Source organism: Peromyscus eremicus, chromosome 10 (genome assembly GCF_949786415.1).
Source record: "Peromyscus eremicus chromosome 10, PerEre_H2_v1, whole genome shotgun sequence".
NCBI classification, from domain to species: domain Eukaryota; kingdom Metazoa; phylum Chordata; class Mammalia; order Rodentia; family Cricetidae; genus Peromyscus; species Peromyscus eremicus.
The window spans coordinates 85,653,868-85,674,916 of record NC_081426.1 but is presented as its reverse complement, the minus strand read 5'-3'; the positions used below and the strand labels follow the sequence as shown (position 1 = coordinate 85,674,916).

Sequence of the window (21,049 nt, the reverse complement as noted above, 5' to 3'; positions counted from 1 at the left end):
ACGCCTCTCAGGTGACAGTTGGGCTAGTGAGTGGACTGGGGACACACAGGGAGGGGAGCATGAGTGATCGGGTTGCTAGAGGAGGAGTGGGAGAGTACTGAAAGAGACAACTGGAATGGGGCACATTTCAGGGTCAGGTAAAAATCTGGCGTGAGGGAATCTCCCAGGAATCTACAAGGATGAACCCAGCTAAGCAACAGCGGCAGTACCTAGCAATACCTAGCAATAGTGGGTATGTAGCATGAACTGCTACCTCCTGTGACCAGATTGGTGCCTAAGCTAATTGTCACCAGACTTTCTCAACTCTTACTGCTCAGTGAGCAGCTTGTTATAACCATTTCTTTTCTTTCTTTCTTTCTTTTTTACAGACAGTATCTTTCTACACAGCCCTGGCTGGTCTAGAAATCACTATGTAGACCAAGCCAGCCTCAGACTCACAGAGCTCCACCTTCCTCTGCCTCCCAAGTGCTGGGATTAAAGACTTGCTCCACCACACCAAGCCTGTAATCATTTCCTTATGTATAAGTCCCTCTTACTGAAGTCTCCTCTAGGGGGATATTTGGATTTTACTTTCACTTATTTTCCACAATGGGTACAATTGGCACAGCAACATGACTACCAGTAAATTACGAATGAATAAATGAATGAATGAATGAATGAGTCAGTAAATGCTAAATGAATGAACAGATCACTTTGCACTAATTCCGGCTAAAGGTGATATCAGTTAAAGTAAACAAACAGTGAGAAGAAAGCCAAATGCGGTTGATGTTTTAAAATGCCATGTTTGTTATAGGTTTCACTATTTAATTTTAAAGTTTCTTCATATGTCGTAATATTTTTCTTAATTATTGCATACTCGCAGCCAAATCAAACTGTTTATTTTAGAATACTTTTGCAAAGTCTCATGTCTACAGAAAGAGACCCATGATAAGAACTTCTACCGACAATCACACTGGAATTTGTTCTTTAGTTTCGAAATTCACACGGAAATACTGTTGACACTTTTTATCATGTTTTAACCTGAAATTGTAGCCGATCAACAGGATATATGGTGTTTCATATGACCCTTTCATGAGGTCATATGTTACCAGCTCTGTACAATTGATGATGATATTCCTGATCAGATTAGGGGTTGTCCCTGGAGAAAAACAAGACAATATTTAATAAATGAAGTTTATGGTAAGTTTCTGAGTAACAGTTTGGTGTGTCTTCCTGTTCCTCGGTGTAAATTACCTAGTATGTGGTCTGCAGACCTCCCACATTTCTCTAACCCCCTCTCCACTCTCATCAACCCTCCTTCAGTTCAGGAAGCCGCTGTTCTGTCGATTACTTCTTCTCTTTCTTGTATTTTGAAACTTTCTCCTTTAGTTGGCTCCTTGCTCTGAACGATTTCTGCTTCAGTTCAGGATTCCCTAAAAGCAGACTTTAGTCCAGAGTAAGGTCTGGCGTGAGGGAGGCAATCCCAGGAAACTGGTAGAGACAGCGGCGTGGCCCTGGAGAACAGGAGACTAGCACATAACTCATCTGATGTGTGGCCTGCAGCTCTACTCTCAGGGCAGAAGGGATGCTCAGAGTTACCTCCACGCATACAATGACATGCTGGGAACCACAGGAGCCTGAAAGGCACCATTCACATCGATGTCTCCTTCACAACCCATGTCCACCTTCTGCTGTGTCTATAATCTCTCTTCCCATTCTAGCCAATTATCTATAAAGAATAGTCCTTATCTTTGCTTCTTCCCCTTCTTTTCCTTATTTCATCTCTTCCTCAGAATATTGCCACCTGTAGACATCAGTCACCAGCCCTCTCTTTGGCACTGTCCTTTCCAGGACGACGCCCCCCAAAGCAAACCATTAGGCTCTGTTGATTTGATTATTTGATTCCTATATTTGGCGTCCTGCAGTTCCCCCACCCAAATGTTACCTAAAGTACCTCCGCCCTCACATGGCTTTCGTACGAGTCTCATATTTCTCCTCCTCTGTTGGCAGCCCCAAGGGTAGGGTCTGTCTTGGCATTTGTCTTTTTGCAAAACCGCTCACTTGGATAAATTCAGACACACCCCAAGTTGCACATGCATAAACATGGGCACAAACTGAGGATTCGTGAATGAAAGCCTGACCCACATGGCCAGCTTGCTCTAGAATATTTCCATTTTAACCCCACAGCACCTTAAATGCAATTTTTTCCTGAGTGTTCTCATGATCCTCCTCTGCCTATATTCCCACTTCTCTTAAACTGGCCTACCTTCCACTCATCTTCCCAAACCAGGAGCCACCATTAATTCTGAATCCCTCTCTCTCCATCTTACATACTTAGTACTTTTTAGTCCATACACGTATGGGATTTATTGGAAGGATTTACAGGTTCATTCCAGCTAATCCAGACTATGAACAGAAAGTCCAAGAATTCGGTGGTTCGTCAGTCCACAAGGCTGAATGTCTCAGCTGGTCTTCAGTACATACTGGAATCCTGAAGAAGTAGGCTCTAATGCCAGTGAAGGAATGGACTTGCTAGCAAGGTGAGGGCAAGCAGGCAAAGAGAAAAAGTTTCCTTCTTCCGAGTCCTTATAGAGGCTTCCAGCAGAAGGGATGGCCCAGATTAAAGCTGTGTCTTCCTGCCTCTAGATCCAAATTAAAGATGTGTGTCTTCCTGCCTCAAGATCCAGATCAAAAGTGTGTGCTATGGGATGGTCTGTATGTCAAATGTGTTGCTCTGATTGGTCAATAAATAAAACACTGATTGGCCAGTAGCCAGACAGGAAGTATAGGTGGAACTAACAGAGAGGAGAATTGAGAGAACGGGAAGGCGAAGGGAAACACTACCAGCCGCCGCCATAACAAGTTGCATGTGAAGATGCCGATAAGCCACGAGCCACGTGGCAAGGTATAGATTTATAGAAATGGATTAATTTAAGATGTAAGAACTAGATAGCTAGAAGCCTGAGCCATTAGGTCAACCAGTTTAAATAATATAAGCATCTGTGTGTTTATTTTATAAGTGGGCTGTCGGATTGCCGGGGTTTGGCAGGACCTGGAGAGAAAACTCCAGCTATAGTTGTGTGTCTTCCTACCTCAAAGGTCTGGACTAGAGGTGGATTCACCTAAGCAAAAGTAATCTCTCACAGGTGTACCTTCCATTTCGGTATTGTAGTTCATTCCAAATATACTCAAGTTGACAACCAAGAATACCCAGCACAGTATTACTCATATCACATCAGTTCTTCAGTGTCCGGAAACCCTCCACCTTCTTAAGGGGATAGAGAACAGTTAGCTTTCCTACTCCAGATCTTGATCTCTTCCCATCCATTGTTCCCACAGTTGAACAATTTTAAAAAAAAAGTAATTAAACATTCGCTGAAAGTCCTCTGTGTTACCTGTTACCCACCAGGCATGATTTCAAATACCCTGAAGTCTTTGCTTTCTTCTAGGAAACCACCACATGTCTTGAGGCAGAGGTCTGACCAGTTCCCACTAGATATTCACATCTTAGCTCAGGCTTACTCACAGGTTTATCTCCCTCCATTAAATTATAAATAAAGATAAACAAAAGCAAATAATGTCCACAATCCAGCATCACTAACCATCATGAAAACGCAAATTACAAATGCTTTGAGATTTCATCTCACCCCAGGCAGAGGCTGTTCTCAAGAAAACAAAGAGCAGATGCTGAGGAGGAGGGAAGAGAGTGCTTTTACACTTCCGGTAGGAATATAACCTGGTGCAGCCATAGTATAAATCAACAGGGAGATTTCCCTGAACAACTGAAAATACAAACACCATACAAACAAGATATACTGGTCCTAGCTGTATTCATGAAGAAAGTGGCCATACCACAGATACACTTTCACAGTCATGGTCGTTGTTACACTCTTTACTGTAGCCAAGATAATGGAGCCAGCCCAGATGTTTGTCAAGAAATGAATGGATGAAGAAAATATGACATTCGGCACCTCTCTCTCTCTCTCTCTCTCTCTCTCTCTCTCTCTCTCTCTCTCTCTCTCACACACACACACACACACACACACACACACACACACACGAAAAACTGAAAGGCAGAAGAGCATGTATAAAATCTCATAATAAAACCAGTCCATCAATTAAGCAAATTAATTAAAAGAATAGGCAAGGCACAAACAATAAATGAGACTGTCCATGGAAGTGTTTTGATAACCCCTATACTGAGAATGGACATGTGCAAACATGCTTTCTAAGGGAAACATTATAGAAATGATGAAGATGGGCCTGTCTGGTAGAGGCCTTAGTTTGAGAGGAAGAAAATAGGAATATATAAACAGCTTAAACTCAAGGCTAGAGCTCTCTGTATTAAACAAGGCATAGGCATAGGGTTGTAAGATTTATGGTTGGGAAAGATAACATGTAATCAGAAGTTTTCACTTTCCCAAATTGTAACTTTTCTTAAACACAGACATGCTCTTGAGCAATCCAAAAATCCCTTTTGTAGGAAACATCTTTATTTAGAATAAATAAGTGGAGGCAGTTGCCTTGACTCTGATGCTATAGTCAAACTCCCTAAAGCTCACATCACAAATGTAGAGTTCTTCAGAGTTTATTTCTGTCTGTGTGATTTCATCATAACAGTGAATAATATCCTCATTTGTTCATTAAAAATTTATTGTGCAAAATGAAATGTCAGATAAGTCATGAGGACAATGAAGATGTCACCATAATTATAACTCTAAAGGGGAGTGTTGTTTTCACTCTTACCTGCTACGGGTAATCCTAGACAGTCTGTTTTCAAGTAGGAAAGATGCCCATGGGTTGAGCTGCTTTAGGAGAGGACCTGAATCCAGTTCTTGGAATCCATGTAATTGGTTCAGAACGGCTTGTACCTCCAGTTCACACACAAATAAAATACAAATATATCGTTAAGAAGACAAGCCATTGTCATTGTTTTGCTTACAGCTGGCTGTTTTGGCAAGGACTCTATAGCCTTCCAAATAAAGCCGAGTACCCAGTGTTACTCACTTTAGATGAACAAAAGGGAGAGTAACGGGTGTAAAGAAAGGTGAGAAAATCCAACATAAGTAAAAGCAAACTGCCTGCTCTCAAAACTGGAGGTGATTTTGTTAAAACATTTCTCACAAGTATTCATCAAATATTAGAAAAAAATGAGTCCCACTTGCTAAAAGCTTACACAGCCTGTACTTTAAATACTAGATGTTAGAAAAATAAACACATCTTTCAAATCGTCCCCAGGGATCGCCAAGTAAAATCGAACACGGTCCATAGATAGAGTCGACAAGCAGAGCTCTTGAACCTTCTGGAACCCAAGAACAGACAACATTTTAGAACAGGGCAGCCCCAGGCATCAAGGAAAACTACAACGCTTCTTTTCTCTGTGCAGCATTTTTTAATTTCTTATTTGTCCTGAATAATTGGAAATGCTGCAGTTCCCCCGTAATGCCTGCAAACTGAGTTATTAAATAAACAAAGGTGTCCCTGAGCAGCAGCGGGCCATGACTGGTAGCTATTTACACTCACAGTGCAAAACCCTCTGGCTGGGTGGACCTGGAGCTGCTCATCTCACTGGGATGGTCGTTAAACTCACTTTAGAGCTGTCAGAAGACATATCTGTTATTCAGCCCAGACCTATGCTCTGAGGAAGGAGTCGAAGCCTATGGATGGAAAAACATGGAACACTGTTAGGGGAAACCCTGTTTGAAAATCTGACAAACCAAACAGGGGCAGGCGGGAGAGGGGAGTGGGGCAATTATCAAGACCTTGGGGTATGAGCATGTAAGGAGAAAATAATAATAATTACAATTATTATCAGGCAATGGATTATCATACACACCCAACCTGACATGAGGGGATTATGAAAGCTCATTACGCTAGCTCACAAATAACACACCTAATATTTTTCTAAATCTGCCCTCTCACCCTATGAGTTTCTCCAGTATAAAAACTTCACTGCAATCACGGTGCTCCACAGAGAGTCTATGTATTCTGATGTTCTGGTGAATTGAGGAGTCTCACAGTTGCTCCAGATAATTTCATGGATTTGAGAGAAGAAGAGGCAAAGCCCCCACAGAATAGAAGCCCAAGTTACGGCACCCACCAGCCCACCAACACCAGCCCTCCATCACCAGCCTCTCGATCTTTGTATATCCTATACATTTTTATCGCCATTCAAAAAAAATCTGTCTCAGCTGTCTTCCTTAGCATTTATGCTCACCTTATCATTACAGTGCTGATATATATGAGAACATGTGTCCTCATTTCTCCAGAAGTGATTTGGATGTTGCGTGCTCATGGCTTTTTAAAAGTAGTTGTTGAAACTTGAATAAATAGCTGTTCAAAGCAGGAAAGGAAGAAAAAAAAAAATCTAAGAATATGGTGGCTAATTGACAATCCATGTGTCCAGAATTCTCCATCTCCCAGGAGGCCATCTTGCCCCCAGAGACTTTATTTATAATGTTAAATACGATCGAGGGGTTCTTATGTCATCTGGTGAATCAAATATCAACTCTGATACTCCTGTTGGCAAGAAGAATCTTGTCAACAGCTTTGAATTCCCACGATATTGCTAAGCATTTCTGTGCTCAGGATGTTTGGGCTCACGTTGGACTCACCTTCAACACGTGATATCATTACCACTGTAGCCAAACTCCACAGGTACTTTACTAATACCATCATTGTCTTTTTAAAGAAGTTTCAATATGTCAGGGAGATGGGGAACATGTTTAAGAGTGAGTAGGGCTTATAGCATTTTTAACGCAATGTTTCCTGAACAGCAACTGACCTGAAATATCTCCACATGGATCATACGCAACCTTTAACAAGACATTTCTCAAGAAAATGGCACCCCCCAAAACACATATATGTGTGAGGACACACACACTATTCACACGCAAAACACTGTTTTTAATAGCCAAGGGCACTTTGGCACAATGCGGGGCGGTGGTTTGTCAACACAAGCAGATGGTCAAAGAAGTGGGCAAACACGTCGTGTGAACTAGTTCCATAAATGAAGGTTTTTTACTTTATTCTAAATGCCACACTTACTTAACCAGCTTTCAGACAAGATGATACATGTAGCCAGTTGGAAAGAGTTCCCTGCCAGGCTTCTGTGTTTTTATGACAAAATTAAAAGTTCACAGATGGAGTAACTCAAAGCTAATTCTTACAGAGTTTGTTTAGTGAGAATGGGGTGGGGGAAAGAATACCATATTGCTTCAGATGAGAGCCACATCTACAGAATGAGAGGATTCTAATTGGTTAGGAAAGACATAGAAATAGCCTTTTTCAAAAGTCCTTTTTTAAAAAACAAGTGGAATTATTTACTCATTAAAATAGCAACTTCCTCCAAATAATTTGGGGACCACTTATAAAAATTCCCATTTCTAAACTGAGCTCCAGGCATGTGTTTAGCCAGTGCTTTTCAAAGGATCACAGTTGCCACTTTAGTGGACTCTTCCAATTATGCATCCTCCATTACATCTTCATTAGGCATTACATTTAAAAACGCATACACATATACATACACAGCTTATGCATACAAGTCAGGTAAAGGAGAGTGAAGAGTCAGAGGAGAAAATGAGAGAAGAGATCGGCTTTCTTGGCATGGTGTGTTCTGAGAAAGATTTGAGACTTAGAATATATCACTATATTCTTCAGTGAAAAAAAAATGAAACAGGATTGGGGTTTGTCAAATATGGCGGTACATGTGTAGAACATGGGATGCATACAGTACTACATACTAGATTAAAAATAAAAGAGCATCCAAAATGGAAATATATCTTGTAGTAGTCATAGCATGTGAAACGTGACCCAATCTTCCAATTAAAATCAGGAATATAAAACACAGTTACAAAAGCTACACTTTACAAAAGAAAATGTATAAATGTATAGTTTTTCAGTCTAATAAACATTGAGAAGTATAAAACAGAAGAGGGGCTACATACACAGTTACACATATAGGGCTATGTAGATGCTCTGAAAACAATCCAAGAAAGTTCTCTCAAGTTTTTGTCATGTACATTATTAGCTTGAATAACTTAAGAGTTCCAAGGAAATCCAAATGTTTATGTTACATATAGAAAGTAGATTACTATTTATTTTTTTATTTCTCTTCCAAAAATATTTGTACTGCTTTGAAAAAAAAATCACTGCCAAAGTTGAGGAGGGAAGAATTCCTAGCATAAAACTATGAACATGTTCTAGGAAATGGCCTTCTTTCAAAGCCGCTCTTGCTTCCCCAGATTCTGGGAACCTGAGTAAGGTCTAAGCAATGTAGAGACTGAGACCCGAAAGTTATCAAGAGATTTCTCTTCTCTGCGTAGATTCCAGCAATTAAAGTCAAGGATTTGAAAATGTTTTATATTCATAGAGGAGAACCTGACTCAGAGTCTGGAACTGCTTGCTGAATGGTACATCGGTGACTTCAGTTACTCTGAGGAGAAAGTTGACAAGGACAAGGTCTTGCTTGGCATTTGTCTCTTTACGAAACTTCACTTGCTTTACTTTGGATGAGCTCACACCCACTTCAGGCTTCTAGTTTGATGACGGGAAGATGAAGATATCTGACCTTGGAAATGCAGAAAAAGATGGCAACCAGAGTAGGTTTGGTTTGTACCAATTACAAAAACACAATGGAGAGGGCATCCCTATAACCGTGTACTTCCTCAGGATGTTGAAATCCAGAAGCAGCATGTTAGCAAATCTGAAAGGATTCTCCTATGATAATCAAGAGTTCATCCTTCGGAACAGAAGAGTTTCTTCCAAATTATAAATTATTGATACATGGTGGGAAAATATATCCCATTGATCAGTAATGATTGAGAAATACTGCTCTACAGACTTGTCTACATTCCAGAGCTTCTCAAAGCATTAATATATTATGTAAAAATGAATCTCCTAAAATGAGACTTTTTTTTTATTTTCAGTTTCCAAGCTTCTTTAGGAACAAAATGAAATTCTTTGAAACTCAGCAATAGGCATTCACTATCCATAGATATCATTGAAAAAAAATGACAGCTATTCCTACTATGTATTTTAGGGCCAGTATTTTTAACTAAACTTTATTTGCTACCTGCATAAAAAGCACTTAAGGCACAGAAGTTATAGTTTCCTTCTCAAAGACTTTGTTTCTTCTATTTCACATCCCTGGAATTGTACATGAAACCAAGACAGCGACTTTTTTACATAAAGTGACATGAAAGGAGAGGAGAAAGGGTAACCAAGAGCTTGCTATTGAAGTTTCCCATAGAGAATGCTCACACAATGCTTGGGTGGCTGCTAGGATCCTTGCCATTGTTTTCTCTGACTCCAGATTCTATAGTTAGAAAAGTCAGTGTTTCAGCCACAAGAGTGAGCATTGGATACCAAAGAAGAATGTTCTTTAGCATGTCTCAATAATTCCACAGTAACAACTCTGTGAGGTCAGGGTCTTCATGTATAATTATTTTCTCCAGTCTATAGAGAACAGGGTGTGGCATCCAGTAGTAAAACATCAATAAATATTTATTGAATCAATTGTTAGATAAAACAACCTAACTATTTAATAAACACATTATAGTAAAAAATTATAATTTGTAATGGACTGAATTTTTTAAGTACAGCAGATAATAATTACTTTGCTTCTATGTAGTATCACTATCGGCCATAGTTACTGAGAAGTTGTTTCATTCTTTTCCTCATAAATGCATTCGTTAGGATGATGAGCAGGTGCTCATTAGCTAGGAGGCATTCTAGAGGTAGTAGAGGTTAGCCCACTCAAAGCCTGACCTTTCCAAACATTTTGCATCTTGCAGATGAAAGAGAGCGAGTCAGAAAGACACTACTTCCTTCCCTAACCTTCACACTTTGATCCTCTGGTTAATTGGGGAACAATCTCTCTTTTAACTTGGCCAAATATTGCAGAATATTTTCAGTAAATGTCACCATAAATTGAAAGCTACATTAACATAGTCGATGTGTTTCCTTTTCGGATCACATGTGAAAAACTTACTTATTGTTCTATGCTTCCCCCATTAGTATTATTATCCAAGTAGATAATGGGAGGCAGGAAGAGAGTCATTTAAGATTCTCACCCTTTGGCCTGCCTGGGAGTTTAATCATTGCCATAAATACACAATACAGATTTTAATACCTTAAAGATAAACATGTATGCTACTAGTCTGATTAATCTGTGCCCTCATTATGCTTGTATTTAATATTGTAAAAATGATTGGTTAAAGATACTACTAAAGAAAAGAAACTGTTTTGTGGACAATAATCTCATTCACACGTAAGATAATTCCTGCCTCCAACAGCTGTTACCTGTACGCAGGAAGGGCATTTGGTCTGATCTTTGCTTTGGGGTTTTGTCTATGAAATTGGGGAATGACCTAGCTCATGGATTTCTTTAAAAATTAGTTCAGAAAATGTACACGCTGACGTCACTAAAGATGTGTTTACATATTTTATTTAGATACTTTCTGTGGGATGTGTGATAAAGCTGTAAGAGAATCAGGGAATGGATTTTAACAACAGTGTGTTTTTAAAAAACTTCAGTTTCCATTCCCAAAATTCCTAACAGTTTGTTTATTCTCTCTATATCCAAGGCAGGTAAAAATAAGAGGACTCAGCAGAGAGGAAGGTCCTGTAACAGAAAATCAGCAGCACAAGGTCAGAGCCTCATAAACTTCAAGTCTGTTAAGCAAGGAACTTAATGGTAATGTGCCCCTGGAGTAAAATTCCCCCTTAATAGAAACCAACTTATGGTGTCTTGGTCTCCTTGCTGTTCACTGTAGTTAATCATGACCACAGCATGTGTGTAGAATTTCTTCTTTGCACTTCGAAAGAGTGAAGGAAAAATCAGGACTATTCTAAACTTGTACTCAACACTTCAGATGCATGAGCTCAGAGTGTCCCTGAAAAGCCAGGACAGGTACTGAGTCACTCAGAGAAATAACCCACCTAGCAGAAAAGTCATGGGGTGTGAGCAAATGACAGAAAAAGGGGGCCTCCCAGCTACTGCATCTGACTTTTTTTTTTATAGAACAGAGAACTGTGTACTGTAGACCAGACAAGTTGACACTCGTGCTGTGTAGCTATTTCAAGGTCATGGACAAAGCTAGAACTCAGGCAAATAGCCAGTTACATAAACTATACATTTGTGATTTAATAAAATATCTTTGTCTTTACAGAGAAAATACATGCACCTTATATATGTGCATGTATATACACACACACATCTATCGCATATATGTATATGTACATTTCTTATATTTAGTTTCTTCTGGTATAAAACATTTCTTCTTTTATAGGGTAGAATGTAAATTCTTTACTACATTTCTTCACCATGACAAACTCCATTCTTTCATTTAAAACAAGCTAACTTCAAGAGCATACACGAACTCAGTATCATCATGAAGCTTACTTGTGTGGGAACTAATATGTTCTTGCTGATGCATCGAGGTTTCCACATGGAACACATGCACAGCGTATTTAACTTTCATTTTGCTATTTTACCCAGAAGCCCCAAAGACTCCGACCTTGCACTGTCACACACAGAACATCAAAAAACTATTTTCAATAGAATCGTTTTGTAGATGCTGTTTTGCAAACCTTGAGTGCAGATCAGCATGTTTTTGAATAATAGCCTCTTAGCTAGAGCTTTAGAAGCAATACAGATATTGCACAGTTTATTGATTGGCAGTTCTGGAGTTTGGGTTGGGGAGGAAGGGTTCTTTTTTGCAGTTCTATATATATTTTAGTATTAATCCTCCATCTGAAGTATAGCTGGCTTGCTCCTCATAGCTTGCTAAGACTGCTTTCATCTATATTCCAGGACTACCTGCCCAGGAGTGGCATCACCCACAATGGTCTGTACCCTCTCCTATTCTGTAGGCTGCCTCCCTGCTCTGCTAAACTGTGCCCTCCCATATTAACCACCAACTAAGAAAATGTGCACAGGCTTTCCTACATGTCAGTCTTATGAGAGCATTTTCTTAATTGTGGATCCTGCCTCTCATCTAACTCTAGCTTGGGTCAAGGTGACTATAAAAAAAATAAAAATAAAAATAAAAAAAAATAAAAGGATATCTTCTCAGGTAATTCTAAGCAGATTTGACTTCTCTACCAAAAATATATGTGTATCTCAAAAAAATATTCATGGAAAACCTTTTCAGTCAAATCCTTACATACAGAGGAAGACACTAACAGTCTAGGCAATGAAGACAGATCAGGACAAAGCTCTTCCTTCTTTATCCACTCCTACTTCCCTGACCTCTCAGCTCTAACCCTATTGGCAAATTTCTTCCTTTTCTCTGCTTTGGGCACAATGTAAGATTTTTAATTTTTATTTATTTTTAAGTTTTTATTTTAATGTTTTATTTATTCTTTAAGAATCAGTTATCCAATACCAACTAGTCAGCCCTGAAAATATATGTATGAGTAACATTATTCAGACTGAGCAAGTTATATTTAGGAACGTGTGTGTGTGTGTGTGTGTGTGTGTGTGTGTGTGTGTGTGTGTACGTATATGAATGCCATAACAATCTTTTTTAAAAGCCCATAAATTGGAAAGAGAGCAAGGAGGGATATTTGGGAGAGTTTGGAGGGAGAAATGATGAAATTATACTATAATCTCAAAAAAAAGGAAAAAGGAATTTTATACAACATATACATATTTTGATCATTTCTTTTCTCTCCTCCAACTCTTCCCAGATCCTCCTTCACCTCCCGGCCCAACCAACTTCATGTTCTTCCTCTTTCTTAGGAAAAAACAAAATGAAACAGAACAGAAGAACATAGAATCTGATTTGTCGGCCAGGTGCTCCCAAGCATAGTGACTGTCCTGAAGTGTGGCTTATATACTCACTCTAATGAAGAAAATTGATTTCCCTCTCTATCAATTGCAAAGAGCTCCTCGCCATTGATTATCTTTTGACCTGGGGAACCTGCCAAGGTCTTCCCCAGTTGAGGCTTTCTTGGGGTCTTCTTTCTTCATGGAATGTTTTTCTCTCTTTTTGTACAGTCTTTTATCCTTTACATCCTAGCATCGATATCGAATCAGAGAGATCTTTCCTGGCTTTTCCAAATAAAGTAGGTCTCCATCTTCACAACAGTCTCTAATTGTAATCACAGCTCCATCCTTCGGCTGTATAGTACTCATCACAGTGCGTGCACTTACATGCATGTGTGCGTTGCTCCTCTTCCTCCCTAGACTTCAGTCCCCTGAGAGTAGGTAATGCTTCTGCTGCATGAAATGATATGATGCCTTTGCCCAGCTCAGCACACAAAGCATGTAGTCAGAGAGAATAGATCCTTACTAGGTGAGTACTAAGCTTATGGTTTATAGTGATTCTTCCTAGTATACTTCTCTAGAATGTTCTAGACTGATCATGATTTAGATTATTTTTAACCTTATATCAAATTGCCTAAAGGAGCATTTGAAAATATATAACTGCCTTGGTTTAGCAATGTATATGTACATATCTTGGAAGATATTAAGTATCCTAAATTTAACATCTATGTCCTATTCTTCCCCCATTAAACAATTATTAAATATATAATTTATCAGAAAATATTTTTTCTGGTAAAACACATAATTTTTTTTAAAAAAATCTAAGATTCAAAGACATGCCTTATGATTGCAAAATAATAAAACTAAAAAGAAAATCAGACTTTAACTGTATTCATATTTCTAGGCCATGGCAGTTAACAAAGGAGATTTAAAATTTGTCATAAACATTCTATCAAAACATTATTAAATATCAATACTCAAAAGAGGTTTTGCATCATTTGTCTCTAAATTTGCTCAATTTTACCCTTCACACTATGCTCAGATGAGCAGAACATTGCCCAAGCACAAAAACAATAACATTAGGGAAATATTTTTAAATGTTATGTATCCCTCTGTATATTAATTTCAACTCTTCATAACATTTTCATATGATTATTAGAAGTTATTATGAAACCTGGCTCCAATCACAGTAAAACAAGCAATAAACTTTGCCTTTTATCTAAGTTAAAGGAAACATCTTTCAGGAAGCCAAACTATTTTAAAGAGATAATTAATTATCACGTCATGGGAACCATTGTCTACCACAAAGATACATCCTAAACTCTTAGTACTCTATAGGATACACTGACCTGTTCTGCTTACTAAAATCATAAGTCCTGTGTAATACAAGACAGACTTGAGCTTGGTGGGAACCCACTCAATTATATGATCATTTATATGCTATTAATATTAATCATATTCTTCTGATGATCTGATAACTACCCATTCTAAAAAACAGAAGCATACTGAACTTCCATTTTCCAGTGTATGCACAAAATGGCAGTTTCTTTCTCCAACATGTTCAGTTCCTTTTTCAGCTGAATACAGCACTACTACATTTATATTGTTACTTTGAGGAATAATAATTATTATTATGTATTAAATATGTTTTATTATTGTCAGAACAACAATGACAACAAAAATGGAAGCCCAGGAGGGTGAGAAACCTCCCTGGTTCAGATACTCCTGAAGGAAGGATCAAATTTACACAAAATTGGTCCACCCTTAAAGAATTATAAGCTGGAGAGGAGGCATCTTTGAATTATGGACATACAGCAAGAACAACTGGAATTCGGGCGGTGGTGGCGCACGCCTTTAATCCCAGCACTCGGGAGGCAGAGCCAGGCGGATCTCTGTGAGTTCGAGGCTAGCCTGGGCTACCAAGTGAGTTCCAGGAGAGGCGCAAAGCTATACAGAGAAACCCTGTCTCGAAAAACCAAAAAAATAAAAATAAAATAAAATAAAATAAATTAAAAAAAAAAGAACAGCTGGAATTGTGGGAAAGGGTAACCCAGCACCTAGTGAGAGCATGAGGCATAGTTACCATCATCAGGCAAAAATTCCTTTGGCTGAATCCACATGAGCTCACATTGTGTTAAATGTTATCAAAAGCAATAAGAGATAATTGATTCTAAGACTAAGGGATAACAGAGTTGCTGGTCTTTTACAGGGGTCACCTCTGGAATGGCTGTGTGTGTGTGTGCAGTCTGTTGAGGTTTGTGGTAAGAACTCCCTGCTTCACGGCCTCCTTGTTGTCGGGAGAAACACGGTAGTTTAAAATTGCATGGGCTTTGCTGTAAGTGGGGCTAACAAAAGGAATGGACTGCTATCCCCACAGTAATGAAAATATCATTCTCATTGATATGAAGCAAAAATTACAGATGAAACAAGCCACTAACTGAACAGCATTGCTGAAATAAATTTTTAATTTTATGGACAGGGCTGGGTCCCTGGCTCAGTTGGTAAATTACTTGCTGTAAAGAGTGAGGATCAGAGTTTTGATCCTCAGTCCCTACATAAATGTCCAGTAGGCATGGTGGCCCATCTGTAATCCCAACACTTTTGAGACAGAAATAGGGAATTCCCCAGAGCAAGCTGACCACAGACATTAGTTGAATTGGTAAGCTCTGAGTTAATTGAACATACAAAGTGAAGTGAGGAAAACACTGGACACTAACTTCTGACCTTCACATGCACACACACATGTGCATCTGTAGACACATATGTAAGCACACACACACACACACACACACACACACACACACACACACACACACACCATTAAGGACAAAGGAAGAGGAAGACCTGCCTTGTACCCTTCATAACTCTGCACCTATAATTTCCAAGGACACTTTACTAATTGGGGGTACTCTGATCCAAGAGTAACAGGGTGAGATAACTTGAACACTTCTCTTGATACCATCTCTGGTCCTTATTTCCTGTTAGTTGACATATCAGCAATTGGACACATCAGTTATTCCCCGAAAGTAATTTTAAAAGATCATGCCTAAAATTAGAATGCTCAGTTCCTCGGGGGTAGTCAGCACTCATCATTCTTGGAGAGCTTGTTTGGATGTCCCTGCAATGGAGTGCAGCTTCTCCTGTACCCTTACTCAAAAACAGGGCCTCTCCCATTCCAGGAAAGTCAATGAGCATGCAGCTTCAGGAGGGACAGACTTGGAGTGGTGGGGGAGAAAAGGGACACCCACCTAACCAGGCACATCAGTGCAATCAACCCCGGAGATCAATGGGATGCTAGGTGTCACAACCAGATAATCCTCCTATCTCACCCATCTTCCTTCAAAACTCACTGCAATCAAGATTGTAGAAGCAGAGCTTGTGTTTAGAAACAAGCCAGCAAATAGCCACAGACCATCAATGGCAGCATTTCATCTGGGATAATGTCTCAGATGCTCAGAACTTCATTGGCTGGGGGATGGGGGGACAAAAAGAAATTGTTTCCCATTTCTTTTAAGGAGATTCTTAATAGATGAAATATTTAAATGTTTCCTTTTGTACACTATTTGCATAGAGAAAAAAGTCTATTTCTGCTTCCATCTGATTTCCTGGAAACCTTCTGCCTTTCTGTAAACTAATGCACACATTGTTTGCCTGGTGACTAATGTGATTTCCCCTTAGTTAGCATTCACAGATGTTTTCTACCATCTTGTCTAATGTGCAGCTTGATTTCTGTCATACTTGATGTTTGAAGGAAGGAGGCAACTGCTAAGTGAGCTACATTGAAGCAGTTGTAACTTAGCCGTGGTGATTTCTGTTTCTGCAGTCTGGAGTTACTAAATGTAAGCATTCTTTTTCCCTCCTCGGGCATCGGCATGCCCGTACCAATGGCCTGCAACCTGAAGGAACCAGAACCACAGAGGGAATAATATTTATGTCTTCTACTTGAGACAAGTTTGATTGTTCCTAGTAATTCACAGCCCCACAGTCTTTTATGAGGCTTTCAAAGATATGGATACACACAGAGAGTGAATGAATACTATTTTTAAAGTAATTCCCTACCCTTTCTCCTCTAGTCATTGTTTAAAAAAATGCCTTAATATTGGGAATGTACTGCATTTGAGAACTCCATAAGCAGATATCAAAATAATTTCAAAAATCTAATTTGTAGAAATTACCCCAAGGCTTCATCTTTAAAAAGATTTTAACTTCTCTCCAACCCCTGATGGTATTATCTCAAACAATAATAGCTGTCTAATCCATAGTGCTCATCATTTTCACCCAGTCTTTGCTACATTGTTCTCCACACAAGCTTGTGTACCTGTGGCACCTGGCCAAATACCAACATGGAGTCAGATATGGCAAGGAGTGCACTTCCCAGGAGCTCAGGACTAAGCAAAGAGGCCAGGAGATAGAAAGAATGACTTCTCACTGTCTATGCTTCCTGAACCACGCATTTCTTCCAGTGACTGTGGCCCTAAGCGACTACTCTCCGTGAAACTCAAAGGCCTTAATGTCATTGCCCAGTCTCTTATTTCAGGGTCTTCCTAATTTCAGAGCCAATGTCATCCAAGGAGTACTTCAAAGTCAGACTTGGCTTATAAACAGTGCCCTTGTACTGTTCCAGGTACAAAGGTCTGCAGCCACACTCAGCAGCTAGAGCCAGGAACAGGTGTTACTCATGCTCCCCTCATTGTGTGTCAACCCACTGTCCTCCATCCCAACATGATGAACAGGTCTCCTGATTCCTTGTGTTCTCAGTGGTCCCACTCTTTTTTTATCTCAGCTGTCATTTTCTGTGATGTTCACCCAGATGATCACACCCTGCTGTACCTGTTCTCTTTCCAAGTTCCCAGGGAATTTAGATTCTGTTCCATTTATGTATGTATGTATGTAGTGATTACATAGTAATTAGTTAAATAAATATTTATGGAACACTAACTCTATACAACACACTGTTCCATGGGTTTGAGGGAAATGTAACCAAGACAGACATCATCCTATGAAGATTAACAATCTGGCCAGTTACACTAGACCTCACATGTTTAATCATTTCAGTGAGATAATGAAACATGATATCAGTCAAGGAGTATCAACACCCTTTCATTAGCTACTGCAGAGTCTGGTTTAATACATGACTGATTGAATGGTTGGAGATACATTGTAGATCACGGTTGCCAATATCCTCACACTTGTCTGATTCCCCCACAGTTCCTTCACCTCCCATTTTCATATAAACCTATAGCACAAATCTTAATAGGTCTTATTAATAAGAACAAACCTGGAGCCAGGTATTGGGGTAAATGCTGGAAGATCAGAGAAACAGAACAAGCCACAGCTTCCTCACCTCACCAATTCCTCAGCTGATCCTGTTTCCTCAGACTGGAAGCCTCTGAGTTCTCATCCAAATGGATCTCAGCTGAACTGCTGCTCAGAAGCCTGAAAGCTTAACCAGGCCAAAAGCTTCTAGTTTCTAGTTTCCATACTTTATATACCTTTCTGCTTTCTGACATCACTTCCTGGGATTAAAGGCTCACTTCTTGGGATTAAAGGTATGAGTCACCATGCCTGGCTGTTTCCTGTAGCTAGAGTTTTCCTGCCTGGCCCACAGTCAGGACAAATCTCTCTCACCTGCCAGTCCCACAGCCGCTCAGACCCAACCAAGTAAACACAAAGACTTATATTGCTTACAAACTGTATGGCCGTGGCAGGCTTCTTGCTAACTGTTCTTACAGCTTAAATTAATCCATGTCTATAAATCTATACCTTGCCATGTGGCTCATGGCTTACCGGCATCTTCACATGCTGTTTCTCATCGTGGTGGCTGGCAGTGTCTCTGACTCAGCCTTCCACTTCCCAGCTTTATTCTCCTCCTTATCCCGCCTATACTTCCTCCTGTCTGACTACTGGCCAATCAGTGTTTTATTTACCAACCAATCAGAGCAACACATTTGCCATAAAGAACATCCCACAGCAGTTTCCAGTGTGGCTTTAAACTCACAGAGATTCAGATGGATCTCTGCCTCCCAAGTGATAGGATTAAAGGCGTGTGTGCCACTATTTTCTGGCCTCTATATCTAGTGGCTGTTCTGTTCTCTGACTCCAGATAAGTTTATTAGGTGCACAATATTTTGGGGAACACAACACCACCACATAAACCAAGTTGATGATATATTATTATGTCTCTTACTGCATTTTCATATAAACCAAGTTGATATATTATTATGTCTCTTATTAAAAAAAATTTCAAAACTCTTTTCTTTCATCACAAATTGTATATCCCCTTGGCTCATTAAGGTTTCCGTATTGCTTTTGACTGGCTGCACTGTTTAATGTGAACTAAGAGTAGAAATATGTCCTGTGAGATGAACAGAGCCAGGAGCAAGGAGATAGGGCTCTGCTGGAAATCTGCCACATGGGTTATTAAGCTCTGCACCTCAGCCTTCCTAGATGTAAAGAAAGAGTTAAGCAAGGGTGTCTCTGATGCATTTTTTTTTAAAGATCTGGTTCTTTTTTTAATTGTGTGTATATAAGGGGGAAAGTATAGGTACCTCAGAGTACAAAAGAGGATGCCAGATCCCATGGAGCTGGAGTTACAGGCACCTAATTTGCTTGCTGGTAACTGAACTGGGGTCCCCTAGAAGACCAACACATGCTCTTAGCTGCTGAGCCATTTCCCCAGCCCCAGACAGAGCTCACACTCTTTTTAAAGGCACTAGCTCTCTGTGATTGTTTTCTATTTAGTTCCAACTATTTTTTAAAACTATCTGATATATTCTGATTTATAGGTTTGGGTCTCAAGAATTAAGAGTGAGGTAAGTAGTTTTGTTTGTGTGCTTTTAATTTTCTGTATACCTTTAAATATTCTTCCTGAATAATTATTTAAAGATAAAATTAACAAAAATAAAAACATAGACATCAACTAGAAATGAAGTAGATGACTGTGTTTGCATTAGCTGAATGTGTGGTTTCATCAGTACTTAAAGATTTATTTCATCCAAGAAAGAGAAGTTAGTCAACGCATCAAACTTGGAATTTGGAATAAGGTCATTTGTCATAATAAGACTTTTACTACAAATTGTACTTTCAACCCTGTACTTTCAGTCTCTTCAAAAGTATGTTCCAACAAGTCAGGTACCACTTCTCCAGAGTACCTGATGATGTTTAATAAATTGTCTGTAGCCTTCTAAGTCTGTACACAATGATCTGTTATGCATGGAGGAATGTGGGGAAACCTGGGAGTCATTCTTGATTCTTCCTCCTTTCCCCACACTCATACATTACAATAATCATGACCACTCAGCCTTCAGAGGGTTAAATACCATCACCTGGCCACGGCTGTTTGAAACCCTATCAGCCCATTCCCATCAGAAGACCCAGGATATGACAATGTCCCTACAGAGGGCCATCCTAGCACTTGAGTGATGATGGCATCTTGCAGCAGCATAGTCTAAGATGCCCCCACAAGAGTTACTGGTAGTGGGCTTTATGGTTTAAATCTGGTATTCCCCCAAAACTCACATGTAAAACATTTGATACCCAGATAGTGTTTTTATTTTGGAAAGTCCTAGATACTAGTACATAAAGCTTAGCTGGATAAAGTAGATCGCTGGAGTGTGTCCTTGGGTGCTGTATCTTGTCTCCAACTCCTCTTCCTTCCCATTTGTCTTTCTTCCTTCGCAAGACTCTGGTCACAATGATGTTTCACCCAACTGCACGGGACCAGGCAACTACTATCTAAAATCATGGGCTAACATAAATCTTTCCTCTTGCAAATCATCTGTCAGGTATTTTTGTGACAGTAGCATTAGGTCTAACACAGTGGGACCTCAGCCTTCCTTACACATCAACTCTAACATGCTGACTTCTCTTAGCACTGTCATCCTTAAAGGGGAATGTCAAGTGAGAGCTACCTACCAAAGGTTCTTCTGGTGAAGCAGCCCTTTGTTTCCAAAGGAGGACCTGGGTGGCATACCACAGAGCCCTGTAAACTATCATCATTTGAATACAGATAGAATGCTAGTGATTGGCACTCTGAAGAGAAGACAAATGGAGACATAGTCCCATCAGCACTTTAATCCTGGGGTTTCATAAAGGGTCTCTTGGGTGTTAACTCTTCCTATGTGTCTAAAAGTGTCTCTAGCCCAAGAGAAGCACAGGGATAGCCTGAACTGTTGCCCTGGTAACTTTGATGACTCTGTCTTGCCCAGGTGGAAATCCTGCCCATCTGTAGGCAGGAAAGAGTATCAAGTAGAACATCCCACAAAACAAGTTTTGAGTGTTTTGTTTTCTTTTTATCAT

The 21,049-nt window shown here is 39.6% G+C and overlaps 1 long non-coding RNA gene across 3 annotated transcripts in view; it reads right to left on the bottom strand.

Annotated features, from left to right (window-relative positions):
• Positions 1 to 1,025: 1,025 nt before the first annotated feature.
• Positions 1,026 to 21,049, bottom strand: part of LOC131920366 (uncharacterized) — a 125,453-nt gene continuing 105,429 nt past the window's right edge. For all 3 annotated transcript variants that reach the window (XR_009381636.1, XR_009381637.1, XR_009381638.1), the window contains 5 exons: positions 6,197 to 6,312; positions 5,570 to 5,636; positions 4,726 to 5,281; positions 1,234 to 1,412; positions 1,026 to 1,138 (listed from right to left, as the gene is read on the bottom strand). This is a non-coding gene — a long non-coding RNA (uncharacterized LOC131920366). The remainder of the gene's footprint in view (positions 1,139 to 1,233; positions 1,413 to 4,725; positions 5,282 to 5,569; positions 5,637 to 6,196; positions 6,313 to 21,049) is intronic.